Genomic DNA, 26,012 nt, shown 5'->3' on the forward strand with positions numbered 1-26,012 from the left:
ATTACTTTTATATATCACCTTTGGAAAAAAAGCAGCAGAGCAGCCTATCTCAGAAAAGGCATGCCAGCATTCCACAGCTTTCTCTTCTGCTTTTTCATATCCATGTCTGTATTAATATATTAGAAACTGTACTTAAAAATTACTCAGGTTACTTTCATCATGCAGGTTTTTGACAATGTTTAAAGCTTTATGGCAAATGCTTGGTTTTACACAGCACATCAGTGTTGCTAGGAGCTCATATAGTATTGTCTAATTATTCTTGACATTTCACATATCCCACTGTGAATATCTTTAGAGGAGACAGACAAAAAGCTTCTCTCCTTGCTTTGAGTTTTCCATCTAATTCTGCTCCCTGTCAGGGAGTCCAGTGTGGTGCAAGGAACAATAATTAAAAAAAAAAAGTTTAATTTTGTTTCAGAAGTTCACATGTCTTTTCCATACATCCCAAATGCTAATGAAGCCAGAGTTAACAGTCCATGAGATACAGCTTGGGATAATCTCTGGGACCTTGCTTACTCATTTGTAATCTATCTTGGCATAAAGGATGTGGAAAACTGAAAGTCTGAATCCTTTTCCATTGAAATAAACAGAAAGGTTCCTTCCCCTGGCTTCATTTATCAGAGTAAGGAGGATTCTAGGTTAGTTGTACAGGCTCCCTTTACAAGCAAGGGAAGAAGATAGTGGCTGCCAGAAATACACTTGTCCCCTCTCAAGACAAGCCTTTAAGGAAGATGCTATGAATCATATCCTGGAAATGCTGATCTTTCTCTATTTTCACTACAAGTGGCTCCTCCACAGTTGCATTTAGAATACATGCCTAATTTTTAGACGGCTAAATCTGAGAGGTAAAACCCATTCTCACTGACACCAGTGGGACTTAGTTTAGGCTCTGGGTTTGCACATGCAAGCTAATGAAGAATTAAGAAATTGAATGAGGAATTATGCATTTAAAGCTGGTTGGCTGCTTAGCTCTGTGTACATATGCTCTTCTTCAGAAATTGGAGTGCCATCTTCAGAATGAGCTGAATGAAGAAAAATTAAAAATAGAAACTTTAGATAAAAACTTCTATTTGTGGATAGGCTCTAAGAAAGCAGATCTGTACTTCCCTAGTCTCTGGATTAGCCAAATATGAATTTTAATTCTGCCCAAGGAACAGCAGAACTGCCTTCCCCCCAAAGCTCTACTCTTAAGAAACTACTTTAAACATCTTTAAACTACAAATAGCCTTGGAGGAAATATTAGGCCTGCTAATTGAAAATTGACTGGAGAAGTCAGAAGGAAATCTACCCATCATGTGGTTACCGCACATGGGAATGTCAATTTAATTGTTTATGCCTAAAGCCAAAATATCAGCTCAAACCTTCTTCATAAATTGTTCATGGGAGTCTTTTCTGTCAAGCCAGATTCTTATTTCTTTAGTTTGCACCCTTATTATGTCTGCTGCTTTGATCAGAGGATAAAGCACTCTCTGCACTCCTGGAGCACAGACCAAAACCAATTGTAATCCATATCCTTTCTTCAGCACTATCATTGAGTGAGTGCACCCTGGTCCGCAAGCGCACTCAAAGATTCTGGAAGACGCCATGGAATTCACATCTCCTCCATAACCACTTATTGATCCAGTACACACACAGATCTTGTGATGTTCCTTGATGTAAGCTGCACTTTTTTCTGCTCGTCCTTCACTCCTCTGGGGTCCTGAAGTTTCCTGGCCCTGGGACATCTCCCCACCCTTTGTGGTCCCCATTATTTTCTCTGCTGAGCAATGTCTATATACATGTTTAATCCAGTAAGACCTGAATTGCTGTGGTTCTCCCCACAGACGGCCTACACAGATGTATCCCAAGGAAAATTCTTTCTGACCTCTACTCGTTCCCTGTACCACAAGGGACGTGCTGAAAAATAAATTCTTGCTTTCCTTAATTAAGTTGTATTTAAACAAACCTAATCAGATCCAAACATCAGGTTTCCTTTAGGACAAAGGATGCTGCTGATAACACAGGGGAGTGTGATTCTGTTACTGCTCAGGAGGGCCAACATTTTTTTTGCCTGGAAAACCCTCCAGTAACTGAAGACAGGGAAAAATATAAACAAAGCATCATCCCCGCCTACAGGTACCTCAGAGCCTGCACGCCCATCATTTCATGTCCAAACCCATCACTGGAGAGTTAATTCAGTTTTAATTCCCTTGTTCCTTATAGGAAGTGAGTCCTTAGCAATTCAGACAATATAAATACCACATAAGAGAATGGCACTAAGTCAGTATTATTAAGGAAGTATACTTAAATGCTTTTTGAGAGCTGCAGGTTTCTTCTGCGGCTTGTGTGCCTCTTGTCCTCCCTTACCCACATGATGAGGATATACACTGGCATTATAAGTAGTTAGTTATAATTAGTGGATTGTTCACCTCCCAGCTCACCTCCTGTGCCAGAGCAGCCTGACACTCTCCTGAGCTGCTGGTGTCATCTCAGCACTGCCTCCAGGGGCTCAGGCAGGGCTCACGTCTGCTCCCCTGCAGTGCCTGCTCCCCAGCCACTCTCCCACTGTCCTTGCTTGTCCAACTGTCTTCTCTCTACTTTTGAATTAGAAGACACAGATAGATTGGCCCATGAAAAAAAAAATGATATTTTAAACTGAGAAATGATTTATAAAGAGATGCCAGTGATTGACCTTGCTTATTAATACAGATTTAAATGCTACTTATCATCAATCTTTTAAAAGTTCAGGTGTGTTTATGGTCATAACATGAGCTAATAAGGAGAATTTTACTATGTCTAAGCAATAATAGCTGGTTTGCATCATCTCTATCACTTGCATACAATTGCTATATATAGTATTGCTATCACTATAGTAATTGATTGTGGTTTTCTAAGTGACATCTTGGAAGGGACATTAATAACAGTTATTTAAAGTGCTCTCACTAAAAGCACTGCTGTGTTTATGTTTTGCAGCTGTATCGCTTTAGGCTGTCAGTCATTTCCTACAGAGAGAATTTTACACACACAGACTAATTTCCTGCATTTAGTGCAAGAAACTCATCTGGCTTCCTCCAAATGGGAATCAATCATGTTTCATATTACTGATTATTGGTAATGGCTTTGAGTGCTGTTTAGGGGGAAGAAAGGGGAAAGAGTTTGATTAATTGTTCCTTAAAAGGAACCGGATAACTTTAGGCTGTGAGATGGCAATGTCCAAGTGTGCTCTTGCCAAAAAAAATATCTCCCTCTTCTCAGCAGAGGACCACAGTGTAGCGGAATACTCTGAATTTCTGCTGGACAGATTGGCTCCTGCTCTTTGGCCACTGAAATTTCCACCATTCCATAACAAATGGAAGAATATCACTTGGAGTAATCAAGTGGAACTGGCATTGCACATGTGTATGTACAAGGTAGGTTAGTTCCTTTACGTACATGGTTTTACATTTCCTCTAAGCAATAATGGCACTGTATGACTGCTACATCTTTGTGCCCTTGACTGCAATAAATCAGTTTGACTGTGTTAAACTCTGAATTGGTCTGAGTGCTTTTCACTTTCAATATTTCCATGGCTGGAGCTCTGAAGGGCAAGAATCTGTGCCATGATTTGTGAGGCAGTTTATGGATAATACTACTTAGTACATTTATGATAATGCTAATATTTCAAACTGAAAAGATGTTACACTTTCAGTACTCTTCCTCTTCCTTCAAACAGGTTTTCTCTTCCAAGTTCGTCTACAAAGCCCTGAAATTCAGGTCTTTTGTTGCTTTTGTAAAGTCAACAAATCTTGGAGTTCGTGGCTCCTTGGTAATCAAATGATACAGCTGAGTTTAACTGAAGATTATAGGTTTCCAAATACTAAGTATTGTACTCTGGCATGCTGGTGTTGCTTTGGGTTTCTAAGGATGCCAGTGCTGCAAAGGTCACGCTACGGATTTATATAGGCACTGATGCTGTTTGTAATACGTCATATTTGGAAAAACAGCATGCAAAAGCTGAGAAAGTGGAGATGGTCAGAATCACAACAACCTGTGGCAAGACTGTCAGCAAAGCAAAATCTTGTTGTCACCAGGTAGCTCATATGCAAAGCTACAGCATGAGATTTTTGATGTCAGCTGTAGGCAAAATGAGGGCAAACTATTAGCAGGTGCATTGGGATTGTGTTACAGAAGCGTAAACTGGGGTAGAACAATAAAGGAAGTTGCTATTTTTGTGTGAAACCCAAAATTTTACAAGAACCTGTCTGAGGAGTTCCTAGCTGCATAATGGGACCATAGATTTAGGGATGCAACCTTTTCCTACACAGACTGAATGAGGCCAGGAATGAAATTACTATGAAATTTGTATGAATTGACCTATAAAATTGACCTTCAAGTTAAGATTTACCCTGTGGACACCACTGAAACAAGCAGCATGATGGAAAGATGGGTTGGAAGGACTCAGCAGTAAGCAAGGTGTGTGGAGGCATAGCTGTGTGTTTGCATGTGTGGGCATCCTACTGACATTCATACATGCAGCGACCCTGTCATAAATAACCCAAACACAGCACGTTGTAATCAAGGAGATAATGGCCTGCAGCCTGTCTTTGTGTAATGTAGATTTCTAGGGATACAGGGATATCTGTGCTTCAGCTCAGTCCTGGCCAGAGGATGGGCTGAGTGAGCAGCCCTGGGGACACTGCTGGGCACAACAGAGAACATGCTGGACGTGGCAGGTACCAGCACAGGCACCTGGCACAAGTCACAAACTATGCCCCAAGGGGTGGCTGGGTTTTGTAGGTGGAGTTACATGAGATGTGGTTGAAATTCACAGAAGAGTGGAGGGAAACACTGGGGACTTTTTGGGAGCACAGCCTTGCAAACCCCATAGCACCTCAGTCTCTCCAGCAGTAATTGCATATAAAGTTGAGTGTGCCTATATCAGCCCTATCAGAAACTATATTTCACTGGTTGTTGCAAAACTGGGACCAATGGGTGGTCAGAGATGTTCTTTTGGGAGGAGTCTGAGATAGAGAAAGGGAGTGTCAAGCCTGGTGAAAAGGACAAGAAGTGCAAGAAGGGATAACAAGGGAAAAAGTGAGTATGCCTTGCTCATCCACAGCCAAAATGAGGGCAATAACCCAACTTGTTGCTCAGAGCAGAGCATGAGCCAAACCTGACACCATTGTTGGGAGTCTGGGAGGACTGGGTTATTCCCAGGCAGTATAGGACCCGGGGGACAGAGGGATGTAGTACTCTGGTGCTGCTGTGTCGATGCCTGCACCAGGCCTGATGGCTTCGGAAGCTACCCATCACCTCCTCAGGGCAAAGAGGTGAATCTGTGTCCCCTTGTCCTCTTGCAAGAGCAAAACCAAGTGTTTATGCAGGCCAGCTCTCTGTGTGTGCAGGAACCCTCATGGCTCTGCTTATTTTCCATTGAAAACTAAATTCTGTCCATGAGGCTGCTAAAATGTCAAGCTATGAAGCGGTGCTTAGGCACTGTTATTTGTGTCTTGTCACATATTGTAATGTTGCTCTCTGTCTCTTTTGCTGAAGAGCCCAGGATAAATGCCAAGGTGACCATGATGTTTTAACTCCCTCAGCATTAGAAAGGGGATCTCCACTTGCATGTCAGGAAGACTTTACCTTCCATCCCAGTGAACCTTTCCAGCTTGGAGGATTTCCTTCCCAAGCTAGAAGCCTGGGAGAAAACTGATGGGAGAGGGGATGTGCTGCCTCCAAAAACCCTTTGTGCAGTTTTGCAAGTTGTTTTTTTTTTTTTTTTTTTTTTTTTTTTTTTTTTTTTTTTTTTTTAATAATTTCCCCAGCATTACACTACAGAGGTAAGTTTTGTGGTGCAGATCTTGGCACATGCAAATGAGAAACAATAATCAGTGATGATCTTCAAACCATGCTGCCTCCCACAAGCAGTGGTATAATTATCATTAACAGATGATTACTCATTTTTAGCTACTTTCAATATGAAAGTTAGTAAATCTTAGGCAGTGAAAGCTTGCAAGATGCTGCTGGGCTGCAATGTGATACAAACTAGGATTCAATGCAGATTTAATCCTGGTTTTGATGATGAAAATCCTGGTTATGTCTGATGAAAACCATCAGACATAAATAAAGTTCTCTGGGGTAGTAAAACACACAGATTTCTCATAAGAAAACTAGAGTAGCACCCTACCCTAGTTGCAATATTTTGTAATAAATAATATTCTAAATTTATAATAATTTCTTTCAAGAGACTAGCAAATGAAAAAAACCCCCCAACTTTAAATCTCATTACCACATCCCTTTAGACCCTTAGCATTGTACACATAGAAAGTCTCTTTTGTTTTACACTACACAAAATACCCATGTAAACTTCAGCTCATTCCTGGTAGTTCATTTCACTATATTCTTTTCATGTCCTACCTTATATCCTTAGATGTTTAACTCATGGACCCCAGAGGCTCTAATTTCCCATACCACAGAGCCAAGAGACATGGGTAACTGGATCTTTCAAAAATCTTTTGGGATAGAATTTATAGTAATCAGTTGAACAACCCTACCCTGTCAAATCATGTAAGTGCTGCCTTTTCCACCACACTGGCAGAAAGAACTTCTCCCTGTACCTATTCTTCCTCCAGAGATCACTTACGGAGATAGAAACCTTCTTTCACTATAAATCTGTGCCTGAAAGAACAGAAAATAAAAAGATGTTCTGATTTGTGTCCATTTGTTTTGCAGACTTCAATTGTATAAATGCTGAAATGAGCTACCTTGGGTATGGAAATATCATGTTACATTAGTATGGAGTGCTGAATAGGATAATTCACCCAGCCAAGAAACTGTGAATTCTCAGTCATGGAGTTCCTGATTCCCACAGCTAGACAGCCTTGTTACGTGAGTTAACCTGATTAAAGTTAGCTGACATGCTCTCCCCTGGTACGTGCATGACATCTCTATTAACAGAGGCAGCAAGCTGGTTTGATTGCCCTAGAGCAGCATTTAATGACTCCAGAGCTGTGCATCTCACTTGATCTTTTCTCAGTGCAAAGGTGCCCTTGATGCCTAGTGATAATTTTAATTTAGTAAATAGCCAAGCCTGGAAGACACGTAACCTACACCCTTCACCTCTCATCTGGAAAGAAAAATACAATCTGTACCTGTTACTGACCCTTGCAACCTTCATGCTTAGTAGTCACTCTCACAGAGGCATTATTCTCTGAATTAGTGGGTTTTTTAAGAAAATTTGTTGGTAAGACTGTCTTTCTTGAGCTTCGTGTTTCTAAATGTTTTTCACTACTAAAGAAGACTTTTCCTCTGTGTTTTGGGTCCTACCTCACTTTGTACACACATTTTTACAACATGCTGTGTCACCAAAATTCCCTCTCCTCTCTTTTAAGTAAATTTTTAATGCTTTTAAATTTTTTTAGCCTATGTTGTTTTATAAAGTTGACCACGTCACTGATCTCTGCTGTGGATGTTTTCATGCTTCAGGAAAACATAAAAACTCCAAAGACCTGGTGACAGACACAAATCACTTGCTATGGAGCAGGTGGTTATCGCAAGGGAAGACATTTGCCCTGGGTTCTGTGCTGCTGCCAGTGCCCACTGCTGCTTTTGGCTTGGCTGTTTTGCTCTGTGCTTCCCTTTTGTCCTGCTGAATGGTTCAGCAAGGGGCACACAGGCACAAAAGAAAAGAGCGTCGATGCTGGGTATTGGTGGGCCCTGGAGCCCTTCATACTCCTTTCTCCTACTGCTCAGCCTTCCATTCAGAGTATTTATTCATTGACTGTATGACTAAAACCTGCAATCAGATAAAATACAGGTGGGAGGATAGCTTGGATAATGACATACCCTATCAGACACTGGCGGCTAAACTGTGCAAGATCGCTCCCTATAATTCCTAAGGGGAGAGGGCAGACAAGTGTGCCATCACCAGCACTTACAGACCTCCTTAAAGAAACAACACTTGGGATGGTGCTCCACAGATGAGCGGCCCAGGGAAAGATATTCGTGAAGCTGGTTAATGAGGTTTAACTGTAAAGTGAAGGCACACAAAGTCTGAATGGTCCTGAGCAGGTGAATCCATCCTCCAAACCTGTAATTCTTCCTGCAGCCATGACTCGGTCTGCCAGGCAGCAACCAAGATGAAGATCCATCCATAACAACTCTCAGGAACATTTTGCCAAAGCAAAACTAACTACAGTCACATTTGCCCTAAAACCCCCAAACAACAGTAATTCCAACTGTAGAGACCATGTTGTCACGGCACTGGAAGTCTGGTGCTGAAGTGATCCCCTGTTTCTTAGCTGGGAATAGCAGAGACAGCATCTTGGTGTTTGGAGGAAATAGAGAATCACGTAAAATGTGCTGGAGGACTCAGAAAGAGAGGAGTTCACTCTACCTCTTATGAAAAAAGTCTTACTTTAAAAACTGGAACCAGGGACAAAATGTTTCAGTGTCCCCTTGGTCACTAACAGTGTAATCTCTTTAAGTAAAAAAAAATCTTTGTTTTTCCTTTTGAATAGACTTATGAAAAGAAAATCCATTATTCAAACTCATTTTGAACAATGTTTACTCTTTAAAAAATTCTTGACTTTCCTAGGTTGCATTTATATGGAGAATGGAAGAACTGTCGACAGACCTCCAGGTAACTCCAGGTCCATAGACCTCCAGGTAACTTTCAAAATAACGAGTTATTTTGAAGTTTAATATCTTTTGAACTAATGATGTTCTGTTTGTTTTGTAACTAGAAACAAAAGTGCCTTGTGACTCTCCTCCCATGGTCTTTTGGAACAGAAATCATGCAGAGCTTGTGAAATAGTTATAAACCATGATTACTTTGCCAGAGCAAAATCCCATGTGGGAAAACTATTTTTTAAAAAGAATCCTTCATTAGAAAGAAGTCTGTTTCATTTGCAAACTATTAAAGCACCTCAGTGGAACATCTTAAAAATTCCTCTGAAAAATAAGAGGACTATGTCCAATATAACTTGAAAGAGTTGCTGTGGGAAGAGTTGGATTTTCTTACATGATTATAATCCTTATTTTTTACTTCTTTGAATTGAAGATCCCAACACAGTTTGCAAGTTTAATTCTTCACATACTGTATACAGGCCTGGAGGGAGAGAGAGTCCAATGCCCCATTTACTTGTACCTGCAGGGAGGGAAATGCAGTTTGTGAGTGGGAGATCATGTAAAGACAATGGGATTGACTTTTTTTGCAGCTCCTGCTGCCTGAATGCCGAGTCGGTTCTGGAAATTCAGCAGCAATGTAAGGTGCTCATGAACTGGGTTTATCATCTCTAGGCACCTGCCTGAAATCCTATTTAATCTTCATTGTTTTACAGTTTGAAGGAAACCTAAATATGATTCTAAGAGTGCAACTCTGCAGGGAAGACTCATTCCTTGTGGTGAACAGTTGCTATCTAGCCAGATTTTCTGTGTCACCTGTGGCTTTAAAGGCCTCTACTGTAATGATTTGAGCCCTCAGGCTTCTCTTTCTTGACTGAAGAGCCTGAGCGCTCATCCCTTATATTGATGAACTTGCTGTTGTTCCTTACACAGAGGAAAAAGCCTCTGCATGTACTTTATATAGGTGTTACATTATTAAAGAAGCTTAGGTCACGTAAGTGTCTGCAGACCTGGTCCATAAAATCCCTAATTCTCATATAAAGATAGTTAAATATTAGTTTCCTGGTGCATAAATCCCTTCTGAGTATTGGTATGAGGCTCCTAAATTAATTAGCTGCTTTAGGGTTTTTTTCTGAGGAGCCTCCTCAGACTTGGAGCCCTGCCATGTAGCACAGCTTGAGTGGCAGGGTCAGGAAACTACTGACAGGAACTGAGTGTGCTATGGTCTGGTGTAGTTCTGATGCTTTGCATTTAGTCACTAACTAGAAAGCTATATATCTGCTTTTCAAGGTCTCCCAAGTGCATTGAGAGAGAAACTTTAAGAAAAATATGCACTGAATTCTCACCTGCAAATGCATTTTCCATCTCAATTTCTCATCTTGGTGCTTAGAGACACACAAATATTTACTGATGAATATCATTTATTCAGCTCTGGGGAAATGGTGCTATTTGCATTTATATGGAGACTATCACTTTATAGAAGCTAAATGTCACTGTACATGCATTGTTTTTCTAGTCAATATTTGTTTCTTGCTGCTATTCTGTGTCAGGAGAGTGATGTCAATGGAGTTTATTTAATCTCCACATGACTTGGTTCAGTACACAACTGCTCTGCAATTCATAAAGGCCTCAAATGAATAAACCTGACAGACTAAAACTCAGTAATTCTTGAAGCTTGATCTGAGATCCTTTGAAATCAATGGAAATGTTTCCATTGTAAGCAAAAAGATTTCAGATTAAGTCTTAGTGAATATACACCCTAGTTCTCATAAAGGAGATGACTCACACAATGGTTCTAGATTTGCTTTGAAAGGAAAATCTTGTGTGACTGAACAAATAGTTTTACTGTAGCAGAAGGTGCTGTGGGTCCTTAATCATGTAGAAAAATGTCTCGTGTTGGTGAGAAACCCTGGGCTGATGGCATGAGCCTGCTGCCCGGGACTGTGAGCGTGGGATTTCCATCTGGGTAGTGTGCTTGCTGCAAGCACATGAGAAATGAATTACTGACATGTGGTGTGCAGCAACATAAAGGTCAAGGACAGACTCATGAGAAAACACTTGTACAAGCCCTAGGTGCAAATCCTGCTGAGGCAGAGGCACTCAGATATTAGACTGGCGGAGCTCTGACTTCCACGGTGGCCTGATGCACTCTCAGTTTGCCAGCTGAAGAGGGTCCAAAGTTGCTGCAGTACATTTATGGCAGTATGAGTTTGTATTTGAGCTGAAATCATGTTACCATTGCATTCTTAGGGCAAAAGCTCCAGGGGTTGGGTTCTGAGCTGTGATTTGAATCAAAATCTCCAACTAAATATGGTCAGTAGGTCCCGAAAAATCCCATGAAAAACCTGACAAGTTCCTGCTTTTATTTCCAGAACTTTGCTGTTGGTAGTGGAAGCCATGAGCTGAGCTGACAGCACATTTTTTGGTTACCCAAATAAAATAGCCACTGTTGTAATACTGCAGTCACATTATTCAGGGCCTTAGCAATAATTATGTCTAGCTGTAGCTTTCACATACACATGACATGAAAGACATACTTTTCCCCTGAAGCCCTTACAATACACACAACCAAGCTAAAATGTTTACTTTTGTCCATTGCCTGGAATAACTAAACTATGCCTCTGCTTTTGGAGACTTATAGTTGCAACTAAGCTCACATAACTGGCACTTTAATTACTTATCTGGAGCATCATGTAAATACAGAATAAGCAAAAAGACATTATGAAAACAATTCAATATCAACAGTTTCAGACATGTCATTATATGAATTAGTGATAATTTGCTGTCAAAAACTGTAGGCACACTAAAATTAAGTCACAGATACAACACGCTTACGGAGTAATTACAAAATTTCCCTCACTACGAAGATTGAGTTGTCCTTTAGCAGGTGCAATAAAATACCATGAATCAAAGTCTGTTGAAAATAGTATACATTAAAATAGCAGGTGTTGGTGTGTGTAATACATAGAGGAAAAGGGCAATGCCCCTGTTTTTCAGCTACCAACTGTATATACCAAATTTATACTTTCCCCTTCTGTCGTAAATTGATTATACTGAATACAGAAGAATGTGGTTCATGCTAATAACATCCTATGATGACTAGCACACCATATCCCTTTTAACCCCAAAAATGCTTATGTGACCGTGTATCCTGCCCTTGCTTGGATTTTGCTGCAGCAGTTCATACTCATAACAATTAAGAGATATTAATATCATGCTAGCAAGGACAGGGTCATGGAAAAAAGAATTAACCATAATTCCCCCTCAATGCTCCCCCAGGTGCTTCTTCACATTGGTAGAAGACTGATTTTAAGGGCATAATATATTTCACACCTACTGTGTGCATTTCAAATATAATTCTTCTCACTAAGAACAATACTAATTTCTGGATTAAACCAGACTACTTTAATCAGCAGCACAAACAAAACCTCGATTCACTCTGCCTCAGAAATGAAGGGGAAGATGAGGGGACAGAAGATGAGTTTGTCTCTTGCTTTACCAAACATCTGCTTCAGGAAGCTTGGGTAGATACAAGCTTGGGTAGAACTTATTGTGGGATCAAAGATGAATACAGTAAGGTGTTTTAAAAATCATCAGTTCTATAAAATTAAAGCAGCATACATTCTCTGACTCATACAGGCACTAAAAATGTGTGCATTGTCTATGTTTTGTACATACACAATTACTGTGAAATTGTACAACCAGTATGTTATTCCCTAAATACTTAATGAAAGTCCATGAACCTAAAGATCCTCATCAGTTCGAGAATTTGAATTCTAATCATGAATGCCACAGCTGTGCTGACTCATCTGCCCCCCCCCCCCCCCCCCCCCGCCCCCCCCAGGTAGCAAGAGGAAAAGAGCTGACGTTGCACAATCTCTGTTCACCCCAGAAAGGGCTGGAACACTTACACAGCATTTGAGGCTTCCTCATCCCACGTGGGAAGAGCCGCTGTCCCACTTCCTAGATTCTGTCAGCTTTGCAGCTGATACCCAGCCCAGCATTTCTTGCAGTGAGAGACGCTGGGTAGCAGCCACACAGCACGCTAATCCTTTTTGAATAGGCTGCCAGGACCAACACCCCTCCTGCTTTGTTAAATGTGCACATTGCTCACTAGGCAACACTTCTCTGTCTCTAAAGCAAACATGTACCAACCTGGGTGACATTAACTGGACAGAGATTCTGAACAGGATGGTCCTGAAGACCCTACCAGATGAAAAAAAATCTCCTCTGTCAAAACTCGTGCAAGGTAAATATTCCTCCTTCACATAGCAGAGTCTCCAGGGCATTGTAGCAAAGAAACAGAGCAGACTTTGGGTTAAAACAAGGATGTGATTCTGTGCCACTGCTATCTGGGTTTATTTTTGGGCTTATATGGTACTACTTTATGGTATGGAATTTAGAATTCGGTAGTCACCAAAACAGAATACATCCAAAGGAATGTGGAATCCTGACTGGCCTTTGCAGGAGTGCTCTATCCCTGCTGGAACATCCAATCAGCACACCTGCCCCAGAGCTCAGGGCATTCTGTTTGTCCTGTCCTGCTGAGGACTTCACCAGTGAGCCCAAGGCACTTTCTGCTGGGGAGTGGTTCTGGCCCTGTGCCACCTGCACACACTGAGGAAGGAGATAAGATGTTCAGAGGCAGAATCCAAAAGGTAGTGGCTGTCCCCTAGTATCCTTTGCCTCCAGCTGCAGCATCCCTGGTGGCATTGAACTGCAAAATAATTGGGTTAGAAAAGAACTTTGAGATTGAGTCCAACTTCTGACTGGCTACCACAATGTCAACTAGACTATGGAACTAAGTTCCATGTCCAGTCGTTCCTTAAGCAGTTCCAGAGACAATGACTCCACCACTTTCCTGGGCAGCCTGTTCCAAAGTTGACAGTGCTTTCTGTGAAGAAATTCCTTTTAATGCCCAGTCTGAGCCATTCCTGTAACAGCTTGAGATTATATCCTCTTGTCCTTTTGCAGATTCCCTAGGAAAAGAAGCCAACCCCCAACCTGGCTACAGCCTCCTTTTAGGCAGTTGTAGAGAGTGATAATGCCATCCCTGAGCCTCCTTTTCTCCAAGCTGAACAACCCCACTCCCTGAGCTGCTCCTCACAGAAGTCGACCCTTCACCAGCTTGCTCCAGGATCACTATGTCCCTTTTAAAGTGAGGCACCCAGAACTGGACACAGCAGTCGAGGTGTGGCCTCACCAGTGCTGACTGCAGGGGGATGGCCACTGTCCTGGCCCTGCTGACCACACTGCTGGTGATCCAGGCCAGGTTGCCATTGGTTCTCTTGACCACTTGGGCACACACTGGCTCATGTTCATTACTATTGACCGGCACCCCAAAGTCCTTTTCCTCTGGGCAGATTTCCAGACACTCTTCCCCCAGCCTCTAGCACTGCATGGGGTTGTGGTGGTTGAATGGCAGGACCTGGCACTTGGCCTTGTTAAATGTCATATAATTGAATTTGGTCTATTGATCCAACCTCTCCAGATCCTGCTTCAGAGCCTTCCTACCCTGCAGCAGATCAACACTCTCACCCCATGAGGAGATGGGTAATGTCCCTTCCCAAGAGACCTTTGATCCCCTGAAAACTCATTCCATGTGATCCTTCACATGGCACAACATACTTAGAGTTGACTAATATGCCTTTTACATTGGAGAAGGAGGTTGGGCTAGATGGCCTCTGGAGGTCCAACCTACGTGACTCTGATTACAGCCACTGCTGCACTTATTACAAGAAAATAAAAGAGGGAACCAGCCATCTCATCTTACTCTAGTTTAAATGAAAAATCCTTGTCTACCTAGGAAAATCTTTTTAGATAAAAATGAATAATGTTACATTAATGACAGCAGCATCAGTACCACACCTCATCTGGAGAGCATCTGAAGTAACTGCCTTTTCTAAGGTAAGCTTCAGCTACATATGTCTGTTCCCTACATCCCAACATGCCTGTTTTGCCACAGCCACCTGCTGTGGCACGTAAGCCAATATGACCAAACGCTGAGAGACACGGAGTGCATGCTGTGATACCCCAGCTCCTGTGAGAATCTAGGTCCCACCATCCTGTGGGCTGGGGGACACCAGTGAGTCACTGCTCTCTGGCTAAGCACTATTACAGGGCACAGGCAGCAGGACAGGCTGCTGGACTAGTGCATCATATTCCTCACAAACCACAAAACACAACAGGGGGATAACTCTGGCTAAATTCCTGGCAAGACGCGCCAAACTTCTGTGCAGCCTGAGCAACCCCAAAGCTCATGTCCCAGAAGAGGTTGTATCTGTGGGTGGCCAAAGGCTGGGTCTTCCCTCTTGCACGCCCACTCTTTATGGGGATGACCAGGCTGTAGGTCATCCCTTGTGACTCTCCCCATAGTGGTGAGGGCACTGCTTCATTTGGGACCATAATGGAAAATGAGAAGCAGCCAAATGCTCTGGAAGCATTGCACTGCCCATTGATACAGAGGTTCTGGTGACACAGGGACTCCTCAATTGGCACAGCATTTCTCAGAGTACTCAATGGCTGCAAAAGGGAGGCTGAAACCTGGACATCTCCAGGTTGTTGCAGCAAATTAAATATGATGAAACATAGCAGACAGTTTTTTAAGCTCTATTAACTCTATTAGACCTTTGTATTAGAATAATTTATCGCTGGATTCTACACAGTGCAGATAAAGTTCCAAACATCCTCTGATTCTTTTACTTTGGGGAGGCATTGGCATCAAAGATACATCCAGTAAAAGCCAGTAGGATCTGAAAGTTTATTCTGATGGCTGTCCCAACAAGGTCAAAGGAGCAATTGTAACCCTTATGACTAGTTGTCTTTTGTCATGCTGACACAGTTGGCACACTTGGTAGGAAATGCCATTCCGTAAGAGTGTTGAAGTTGTGTGGAGACTGTCCAGCAAGTAGTGCTCTTCTCAATGACCATGTGTGAAGTTCTCCACGTTTCAAATCAGTTTGATTTGCTTCGCACCCAGCAATCTGCTGGAGCAGCACTGATTGTAGAGAAGATGACCTCTTGCATACTCATGCTGGTGGAGTCGCTGTCTGCTTCATCTGTTGTTGAAGGGTGACAAACAGACCCCAGGGCTGAGTGCCTGCAGGAGGAAAGTGAGGCAGTTCAGAAGTTATTTGTAGGTGTCTCTTTGCAGTGGTTGCAAACAGGAATGCTTGTGCTGCTCCTCATGCTTCTCTGCACTGAGAAGGTGCAAGCACTCACCTTTAATGGATGATTACTCTTGGATGAGTTTGCTAACGGCTCCAGTTATGTCACTCATGAAACTCATCTTCATGATTTCTGAAAGATCCCATTAACACCGCATTAGAATCCTGATGTCTTTCATTCACTGAATTATTTAATTACTTAAATTTTTCAAGCACATCAGAATACCTTTTAAGTCAAATGTGACCTTCTGATCTTCTTTGAGAGAGGCTGACCTTGAGCATGCTTCAGGGGGCTTTTGCAGCCTTGCTTCTGTCTTTGCACATGCTCTCACTGCAGCACTCAGCCTTGCACCTTCACAAAAAGGTGTTGTTGTGGGAAGGAGCATGCTAAGTGGTTTTCTTTTTTTTGTGATTTATCCAAGTGCCTGTTTGCTCCCACATGCTGTGAGTGGATAAAAGCAGTTCTCAATCAAAGTTAAAATTACTAACGCTCTTGTCTGTGGAAAATTTAGTGCTGGAAAGAAAAAAGAGTTAATGATGCTGCTATACTACCAATCTTACTATGGTTTATCTTATCTTCATCCCTGCATTTTTGTGAGCATTATTATATTGACAGGTTATTCCAGTTGATCTCTCTGCTGAAACCAGTGTAAAGCAACTGCATCTGACATTTTGTTAAGATGGTGAAACTAGTATTAAAAAAAAAAAAAAAAAGAAAGTCATGTAAACAGAAAAACAGTGGTTATTTTTCTAACATTATGTTCATCATCCAGAAAGCACTCACAACTCAACAGCATGCTGACAGCACAGTGATTAGCACAGAGAATTACTCCATCCTCCTCTTGAATATTTGCTTACAGCAGTAAATTTTGCCTATGTATTTCCTTATAGCTGGAAGCTGTTGAAATTTTTTGGCACAGGATGTTGGAGCAGGTTGAAAAAAAAATAGCAACAACAGCAGCCACTCTCACTTCAAATTATTGGCACTTCACTGTCCATCTGCAATTCCATCATATGGAGGCAACGTACCATCATTTCTCTTTTTCTAATTGTGCTCACCCGAGGTTCTTTTGTGGCACAAGTTATGACTACTTTTTAATTGTAGTCTGCTACAACCTTTTGCCAGTGTAAAAGGGCAGAGAGTTGATCCTTTCACTTATATATTCTCAGTCTTCTACTGAACACATTTAATTTATGGGAACTGGAAAATGGGACAGCATTAGGGTTTCATATATTCATGTACAAAAGTCATTTTTAGTTGAGATAGATGAGCTCTGATGGATTACACAGTGTCAAATTATATGCTTCAAATTATATGGTGCAGTGATGGAGTGGTTTGACCAAGTCACACTAGGCTCCTCATCTGAAAAGGTCTTATATCAGGCATCTGAAACCACTCTTGGGTACTTAATCAAAAACAGCCTGGCTTGTAGGGGTCATCAGCACGCCTAGACCGCTGCCTAAATGACGCTGTGTGTATGGTGAGAGTATCTCAGATGACTGCTTGCTAGATGCTCTGCGATCAAGCCACCCTTTTGAGTGCCAGGTCTCTGACACACTGAATCCTCCAGCAGATGGATGAAGTTACCTTTTGGATGCCTCATGCTCAGCCAGAATCCCACTGAATACTGCAAGTGGTGCTTTAGAGAATAATTAGCAAGTTCTAAAGTTTACCCTTAAGACATAGTTGTGTTCAAAAATTGTCCTCCCTGCATCTTGGATGTCTTCAGTGTGCCCTTGTTACTCTCCCCTGTGCCACATGGAAGCTTTGCGGTCATGTTGGCTCATGTTCTCCGGATACGCAGACACATGCCCTTGATATCACTTCATACCTTTCTTTCATAAGACTAACACAAAGTTCTTGGCAGACAATGGAAAATTTTCAATTTTCACACAATTTTTGGAATAATCATTCCCAAATCTTCCAATCCCAGTTTTCCCAAGACTCTATGTTTGCTGGAGTCTCGCTGCAGACCTAAATTCAGAACGCCTTCAGCGCAAGCCGAATGTGAACGTGACTGTACTTCCAGAGGCAGGTGCTGGATCTGTTGCCATGCTGAAGATGAGACACATATTTAGTTCCCAGTGAATCACCCTCCTTGATTTCCTGCATAGAACCAGCACAGATGTGGGCTCAGGGACTAGCAGGTAAGGTGCTGCCCTAAGCCCTGGGTCTTTCCCAGAGACTTTGCAGTTCTGGGTATGTGTGCCTTAGGAGGCAAAAGGGGAGCCAACTTAATGCATGTGATCAGGCACCCCTCAGACACTTTTTGCCTTAATTATATTTACAAGGGACTAACAACAAATAGAAGGAAAACTGCTCTTATCAGCACAGCTTGACATTCCCAGTGCATTAGCACATTGAAATGATCTAGTGACAGAGCAAACAAGACATTAATTACTTTAAAAAAGCTTTTACAACAAATTCTAAGATGTTTCCATCTCAAAGGTGACCTGTAATTGTTAACAATTTGCAAAAACAGCCCCATCAGCTAAAATGAGGGTTTTAATAGAATCATCATAAATGTTTCAAATTATCAAGTTAAAGTATTCAGCACAACTGGATTCAAATATGCCTTTTCATTTTCATCTGAGGCCCTATGACAGCTAGACTGCCTCCACACTATAAGTGCCAGGAGCCCTCTGGTTTTCCAGAGGCAGAACAGCTTCCCCACTGAGCCCAAAGGTTTTTGAGAGCCCTTGAAGAACACCCAACTTTGTAGCCCGTCTGGAGGCCCCACGGACTGAAGCTAGATGTTGTCCAGTTGTGGCAGTCACAGAATCACAGAATGGTTTAGCCCTTGGAAAATGGAAAAGCCCTTTAATGTCATCCATTTCAACCATTAACCCAGCACTGCCAAGTCCAGCACTCAACTATGTCCCTAAGTGCCTCATCTATGTGTCTTTTAAGCACTTCAAAGGACAGCAATCCCACAATTTCCCTGGGCAGCCCAGTCCAATGCTTGACAACATTTCAGTGAAGAAATTGCTCCCAGTATCCAATCTAAACATCTGATGAAATGTGAGGCATTTTCCTCTTGTTCTCTAACTTATTACCTGGGAGAAGGAACCAACATTCCCCTCCTTTCAGTTAGTTAGTTGAACAGAGTGATAAGGTCTCCCCTGAGCCTCCTTTACTTCCAGGCCAAACACCCTCAGCTCCCTCAGCTGCTCCATGTAAGACCCTTCATAAGACTCTTTTGCTCCACACCCCTCACTGGTTTCATCATGCTCACACTACTCTTTGTCTGAGTCACAACAGTGATTCAATTTTGTCCCACCACCTCCCAAGGTGTCTTTTGGCCAAGGAGCTGGCGATCTGCCCTGGACATCTGAACAGCAAATCCAGGTAGGCAGAAATGGGCCACTGTAGTGGTGTGAGAGTTGTTTTATTAAGTTGTTTATTTTTGTAAGATTTTTGAGTTATTTTTGTAATGGTTTAGTCCACTGTATACCCGTGTTCTGTATTGGTTTTCCCCCTTTTGAGTTGGTTATATAACCAGGTGTTTTTTGTCAGTCATTCCTTCCCTGCACCTGTCCCTGTCAATCCCCCCTCTCTCCTTGTGGTCGCCCTGTCTGTCACTTCGGGACCCTCCCCTGGATTCTGGAAAGATCCAGGAGAGGTGTTGAGTGGTAGGCTGGTGCCTGGGGAATCCCCTCCTCCCCTCCTGTGATTTGTTAATGGTTCAGAAGTTGACACCCCTGTTACCACCCCTGTGTTCCCTGGTTGGCTGACCCGTTGTCAGCCCTCCCCCGTTTATAAGTGGCTGTCAAGCTTTTATCTCTGCTCTCTCTGGGCAGCAGTGGTCTGAGGCGGAGCTCTTTGCCGGACTCCCCTTAATAAACTACCTTCTATCCTGCCTAAAGAGAGATGACTCTTTTTCCGTCGCCGCCATTGCAACTCCATCGGGTCCACTCGCTGTTGTGGGGAACCAAGAGCCCACTGGGAGGAGGTTACTCGCCCTGCCCGTAACCCCGACTGATCCTCGTAGTGGCAGTGCAGAACTGAGCTAGCCTGCACACCTGGAGGCGTGAGAGGACACGGCTATAGGCCACATCAGGGTACTGCACTCTGTGAGATAGCTACTATGGCCAGGTGTGCTGGCAGCAGTGCACACCGCTCCCACTGTGTTCTGGATTAAGTCTTCAACATCTTGATGGGGTATTATGTACTTTTTATTGCCAGCTTCATCTTATATACCACCAAAGCTGGTATTTAATTTAGAACAGCTTTATTCAGAGATATCTAACCACAGAGTATCTCAATCTGGAGGTGTGGGAAAAGAGATCATTTAAAATTTCTTTAATTTTTTTCCCTGGTTATTTTCAGCTGTCCTCTATTTGAAATAACTTGGAGCTATGCATAAAGGCTGATTATACAACCTATCCAGGGGATTGAGTCACACAGCTGTGCATTTAAATCTCCTTAAGCATGTTTCAACAGTCTCAAATACATGATGCTAAACTGGAGATGGGATTTTCGGATTAGAGATGGTGAAATGGTAGAGGGAGCGCCAAGGTTAGAAACTAAGTGAAAGTATGACTTCTGCATAGGGCTGTGAGGTTTCACCAGCACTGCTGGCTTGGAGGAAGGATCTCCTTGGCCTGAGAAAACCAAACAGCACAAGCTGCACCAGGCTCTGTGAAATAGCTCAAGATGCATGCACTAGGGCAACTTCACCACTCTTAAAAAAGTGTATTTTGCGTCTGAGGAATTAAGAGTTTGATAATTTAATACCTTTGGAAGAAGCTGTGGATGGCATGCTCTGCTTGAAAGAACTGCTGTGACCTGCAGGAACAGAGTTGAGAGCCAGGGGTCCTCATCATTAAGCTGAAACCAATACAGTAGAGCTACCTTTTCTCCCTGAGACCCAGGCTCGTAGCTTTGCCAGATTATTTTGACATGTTTTCTCCACCCGGTGGATTTTAACTTTACTTTAGACAATGCCTTTTAGCTTGGAAACATTGCTGATTTTCTCTGCAGACTCTTGCCAGAAAAAAAAGAAGAGGGAGGGAAAAGAAGAGTTCATTTCCAGACACTTGAGAGTATTGGAATTGTTCAGGTGCTGAAGTCAATGCAAAGCATCAGCTGATAAGTGGGAGGCTTAAACGTTAAAAATCTCAAGGTAGCAAGACAATGATTTGAAAAAGCCCTCTTTCTTCCAATTACTACTGAGAAAGGATGATATTACATTGAACCTTGTTAAAATGGAATATTCCCAACAGAGAATAATTGATGTTAGTGCTACTGTCTTACTGAAGATCTGAAAGGGACTAATTACATTTTCTACTAGGAATAACTTTCTATTTTGTCACTGCTTCGATACTTGAGCAATCCCATTAATCTCAAACATCTGAATCCCAGATCTTCTGCCTAATTTCTACTGGGAAATAGCAAACCCAGCACTACCTAAGCAACAGTGGCTGAGTTTGATGCCCTTAAAGAAAAAGAACATTCTTTACAGTATTTAATTGCTCATTCTAAGGAACATGCAGGTAGAAGAAACCAAGCATCCATGAAGCAGGGTGTCTAACAGCGGTTGCTGGTTTGGCAATTCACTGCTGGGACAGGGAGCAAGGGATCCTACCCCCACACTCCTGTGTAGGGCTTTGGGGACATGAATTGGGCTAAAAACAGGGGCTCAGAGGCTCTGCTTTCTTGTGGGAAATTTCTCTCCCCTCCTGTCTCACTGTCATTACCTCATGACAGGGACAATGTGCTCTCCCTCCAGCTTCATATGGCTTCTATCCATTTTTCTGTTTGGACCTGGCTTCTAGACTAAAGGAAAGCAGTTGACTGTCTCCCTTGAGTGTCTTAGCCTGCTAAGTCCAAGAGAGGTGCATATGCTCGGCCATTGGAGAGTGCTCATCAAGAGAAACCTCCCCTTGTGTTTCAAGAGAAAACATTGGCTAGAAATGGAGGGCATCAGCACATCATCTACACAACCACAGCAGCTCTGAAGTGTTCCAGCTATAGTCCCTCAATGAATTTTTAAACTGTTCCTGAGTGCTTCTTTGTGGTAGCATGCATATTCCCTGACTAGGTTGCAAAGAACGAGAGAGAAAGTGGATGAGCAGTTTTCAGACAGAAGGCTAGTCGCATCTCTTCTCACCATGGCTGGGCTGTCAGGACCAGTTCCCTTCCCCTGGGGATGAGTGGTGCTGCTGCTTGCCTGCAACAGTGACCAGACATCACAGGACTAGGGGAAATTGAAAAAAAAAAAAGGCAACAAAACATTTAAGGAGTACTGGGGTGGTTGAAAGTCTCACCAAAGTCAGAATTCTGGAAAGGCTGAAGGAAATCAGAACTGAGCTCCCTGCCAGCTATCTGAGCATCCTGGAAAGATGATGCATTGGGAAACCTCAACGACAGGAGAGCCAGAGTGTTGGTCCAACTGAAGTACACCAGCAGGATTTCTCCTTCAACCAAACCCACGTTCTTTGTTTTTTGTAGTCCCAGAAGCAGTATTTACAACAGCAATACTTTCTAGTAGTTGGAGTAACAGCCATTAAAAAAAATAGCTGATGTTAAATATATCTCACTTCTGAGGACATTAACAGAGTTTGCAGGGGCCTTTAAAAGAACAGAGCTCACTTTTGATCCCCCATCCAACCATCAGTCACGGTTTTCTTTTTAGCTAGGTTATGTTTGGAACTCAAAATGTCAGAAAAATGCAAGGTGTTTTTGAGCCATAGGAAGTAGTTTCCTTTGCCTGGATGACATTGATCTAAAAAAAAAAAAGAGTCTACAGGTGAAGGTGTAGAGATCTCTACATCATCAGAGGCATTCTGGTTCTTTACAAAGGTGCTGGGTACATTCTACATACACGAGTGAATTCAGTGCAAAGGATAATACAACCAGGGATAAACCTGGCACAAAAAGGTTAACACTGGAGGGTAACTGGAAGGAGGTGATGCATCAACACATCTGCTCAAATTGAATATGAAGGATAGAAAGTGTGCTGGGAATGGCTTCAAGGGAAATTTATGCCTAAATAAGCTGACAAAATCAGCGATTTGGGGCACTGTTTTTTAGCACATCTGACAGGCTTATGATAGAAATTGAATACAAATTTTGAGGGGCTGATGGTATTAGGTAAAGAGACACAATTTTTGAGACCTATTAATAATCAGTAGCCCAGGGACTTTTCAGAAGGCAACGTTGATTCTACAAGAAGCACTGACTATCTAGATCTCTCCAATGATTACCTAGATCTCTGTGCATTGACACTTCAATGCAGGAATGCAAGAAACCATCAAGGAATTTTTGGTAGTTTAACTCCATCATTTTAGGCATGGTAGATGTCCAGGATGTGGCAGTTATCAGTGGACATAACCTGCTGATGATTTTCTTACCATCATCTGGCTGGTAATCACTGTCCAAGGTCTACTTTTACATACATTGTGTGCTTCAAGCTCCTTTCAATCCTGTAACAACCCTTTTATTCTCTTCCCTACCTCCACCCCTGCCCTTTATCTGCCAAAAACCATTCTAGCATAAGTGAAAATTCAGACTGGTTGATTTTCAGTATGATTTTCATGACCAGGCAGAATTGCTCAGCCTTGTACTGCACACAGTTTGAACCACACATGCAGGATTTCATGCTTCATGGAACAGCTTAAAAGTACACTATCTAAAATTGGCCCAGAATTAAATCAGTGTTGGTACTGCCATACTCAATAGTGAAATTATTAAAAGTTCCATAAAGATATTTGTTGGGTTTTTTTATGCCTAAAATACTAAAATTAAGATTACCATGCTTTCCTGCTGAAGACAACATTTAAAAAACATTATTTTATAAGCCAGTTCCAGAGGAAAAAAACACACATTTTTCTGAAAATAAACCATGGAACTATCAATATAATGAACTAAGCACACAGAGAAGAGAGATATTACATGCATCCAGAATATAATTTCTGAAAGAAAGATACCTTTTTTCCCCTCCCTCTTGCATAATGTCCATTGTGTGCCTGGTTAGAAAGCAATAGCTTGGTCATGAAATAATGGAAATTTTATCCACGAACCTGCTGCCTGTACATTAAAATCATCACCTAGCTCACAGAGTGCTGTCTGCAAGCTTCTGGGCTATAAATCTATCAGTAAATAAGGACTATATGTGGCTCTTAATGTTAGGTGAATTTCTTATTAAATGGCTGACTAGAATGTGCTATACATGAAAAAGAGAAGATCAAATTAAGCTGTGCTGTAAAAATTAAACCACAAGATGAGACAAATGCTAGCCTCTGCATTTTTAACCTACTTTTACATTTTCCATTCTAAATTCAAGCTTCAAAGCCTGTGTGGTAACAGCTCTACTGCTTGCTTCTGGAGGTCCCAGGGCACAGCTGCACATCGGGGGGAGCCATGAGCATTTTGAGGAACATGCCTGTGTGTATTTAAAGGAATGCTCCTGTACGGGGCTGATCAGTGACACAGGAGCTGGTCACACCTGGAGCACTTGTAAACTACGAGAGATGGATGCAACTCAATGTCATTCACTTGTTGGAAACTGCTTTAGTTAAGGTGGCAGACTCTTGGGGTTCTCTCCATCATTTGAGTCTGGCTGCTCTGGAACCACTCTTTCAATCTGTATTTTTTTCCCAATCCTCCTCTGCTGCCCAAGAAGAATCACTGGCAGGGGATGGCCAGGGTGAATACAGATAGGGGTCAGTGAGATACTTGTCCCCTGGTCACAAGCCTTACTGAATGGTGTTGAGTGTGGCCAGCAGATGGTGATGATTGCCAGCTCACTCTGGCCATGAGGAAAAGCTACAGGATCATTTTGAGTGTGACAGCCTGGATCTCATACACGGGGCATGCAGAAGCTCCTTCGCATATGAATAGCTTAGGATCCACACTTGGATCTAGTCACACCTTCTGAATTCCCTAAACTATAAAGGAGCCAGGATAATAGTTTTTACCTTAGAAAACTTCCTCCACAACCAAAAAATAAAGGAAATGAGCTTAAAAAAATTAAATGTTTTAATACACTGTGGAAGACATTTAAGTAATGTTTTATTCCCTGTCTGATTATATATTAAAAGTTCATTTACATGCTCAGCAGTTCCCAGACCTCTATTGGCTCCAGCAGACACCACAGTGCCTAAGGGATACGGACAAAACCCTAAAGCATGTGCAGTGAATTTGTAGAGATAGCAGGGACTCAAGAAAATTGGCAGGATTTTTTCTTGTTCCAATACACTGCTGTGACTGGGCCAAGTCCCTACTTCTCCCTCTGCCCTGGTGTCTGGACCTGCCCATACTCTGGACTTAAGCTTTCCTGGTAATGCAGAGTGGTGCCTTCACAGGAGCCTCAAGCTCATCTCCCTCCCTGAGCCTGGATGTCCCTTAGGCTTGTCCAGGATGTTCTCACTTGTTCTTCTGGCTGCTCTTCATCAGCATTGGACAGGGTTCTCTGCTAGCACTTATTAACAGGAACAGTTCGCAGAAACTGCAGGATTGTAAGTTTCCAAACATCCATGCTGTGCTTTTTGACAGCAAGTGAAAACAGTTACAAATACCTCCACCAGTAAATCCCAGTATATTTATCACCCGCCCACATATCAAACTTGCCTCAGAGCAAGCTGTGCTTAAGTGTCTAGTGTATCTAGTTTTCTTTATATGTTTTTTTTCCTCTCTGTGAAATATGACAAGTATTCTCCTTTTCTCTTTTTGTGTGTGTATATTTTCTTGTGTTTTTTTTTTTTTTTTTTTTTTTTTTTTTTTTTTTTTTTTAGTGAAATGTTTGCAAACACTTCTATTATCAAATACCTGGGAAACAAGTAAGCTTTACTTTTGTATGATATGTATTTACTTCTAGCAGCTTAGTATGTATGTTTAATCATAAGTCAGAGCCTAAAACCAGCAGTGACTGAAAACTGATATTTTAACACTAAATACTGTAGCCTGTTCTAAGAGAAAATTGGACTACACTGTGTCATTAAGAAGTGTCAATTTCCATTTAATATGAAAAGGTTTCAGAGCATATTTGACACAATCACTGTTCATGGAAGATTTCTCCATTTCCTCTGTCTTTCACAGACACTTCTGCAGCTACCAGAGAGAAGAAAAAAAATCTGTGTTTGCTTCAAACTCCTCAGGACAGAGATCAACATAACTAAGAGGTTAAATGCAGGGCTCGTTTCACTTAAACAATAGTAATAATAAAAAATCTGTGCAGAAATTTCCCCGCTTTCTTGTTCCAAAGTTCTCCACAAGCAGGAGCAACTAGGACTACACCTCTACTGTTATGCCCAAACAGC

The 26,012-nt window shown here is 42.1% G+C and overlaps 1 protein-coding gene across 5 annotated transcripts in view; it reads right to left on the bottom strand.

Moving 5' to 3' along the window:
• The window catches only part of HTR1E (5-hydroxytryptamine receptor 1E), a 34,406-nt gene that overhangs the window by 1,887 nt on the left and 6,507 nt on the right, over positions 1–26,012 (bottom strand). Inside the window, exons 2-4 of one of the 5 annotated variants that reach the window (XR_005700308.2) lie at positions 15,976–16,191; positions 15,805–15,882; positions 13,253–15,682 (exon numbers count right to left, since the gene is read on the bottom strand). The exons of 1 other annotated variant lie outside the window; for it this stretch is intronic. The gene's annotated coding sequence lies outside the window, so the exon portion shown is untranslated. Of the gene's footprint in view, positions 1–2,420; positions 2,577–8,980; positions 9,028–13,252; positions 15,683–15,804; positions 15,883–15,975; positions 17,857–26,012 lie in introns of those variants that run through there. 3 more of the 5 variants (XR_005700306.2, XR_005700307.2, XM_040060696.1) reach the window with 3 other exon arrangements.

This window comes from Hirundo rustica, chromosome 3 (assembly GCF_015227805.2).
Source record: "Hirundo rustica isolate bHirRus1 chromosome 3, bHirRus1.pri.v3, whole genome shotgun sequence".
In the NCBI taxonomy this organism is placed as follows: domain Eukaryota; kingdom Metazoa; phylum Chordata; class Aves; order Passeriformes; family Hirundinidae; genus Hirundo; species Hirundo rustica.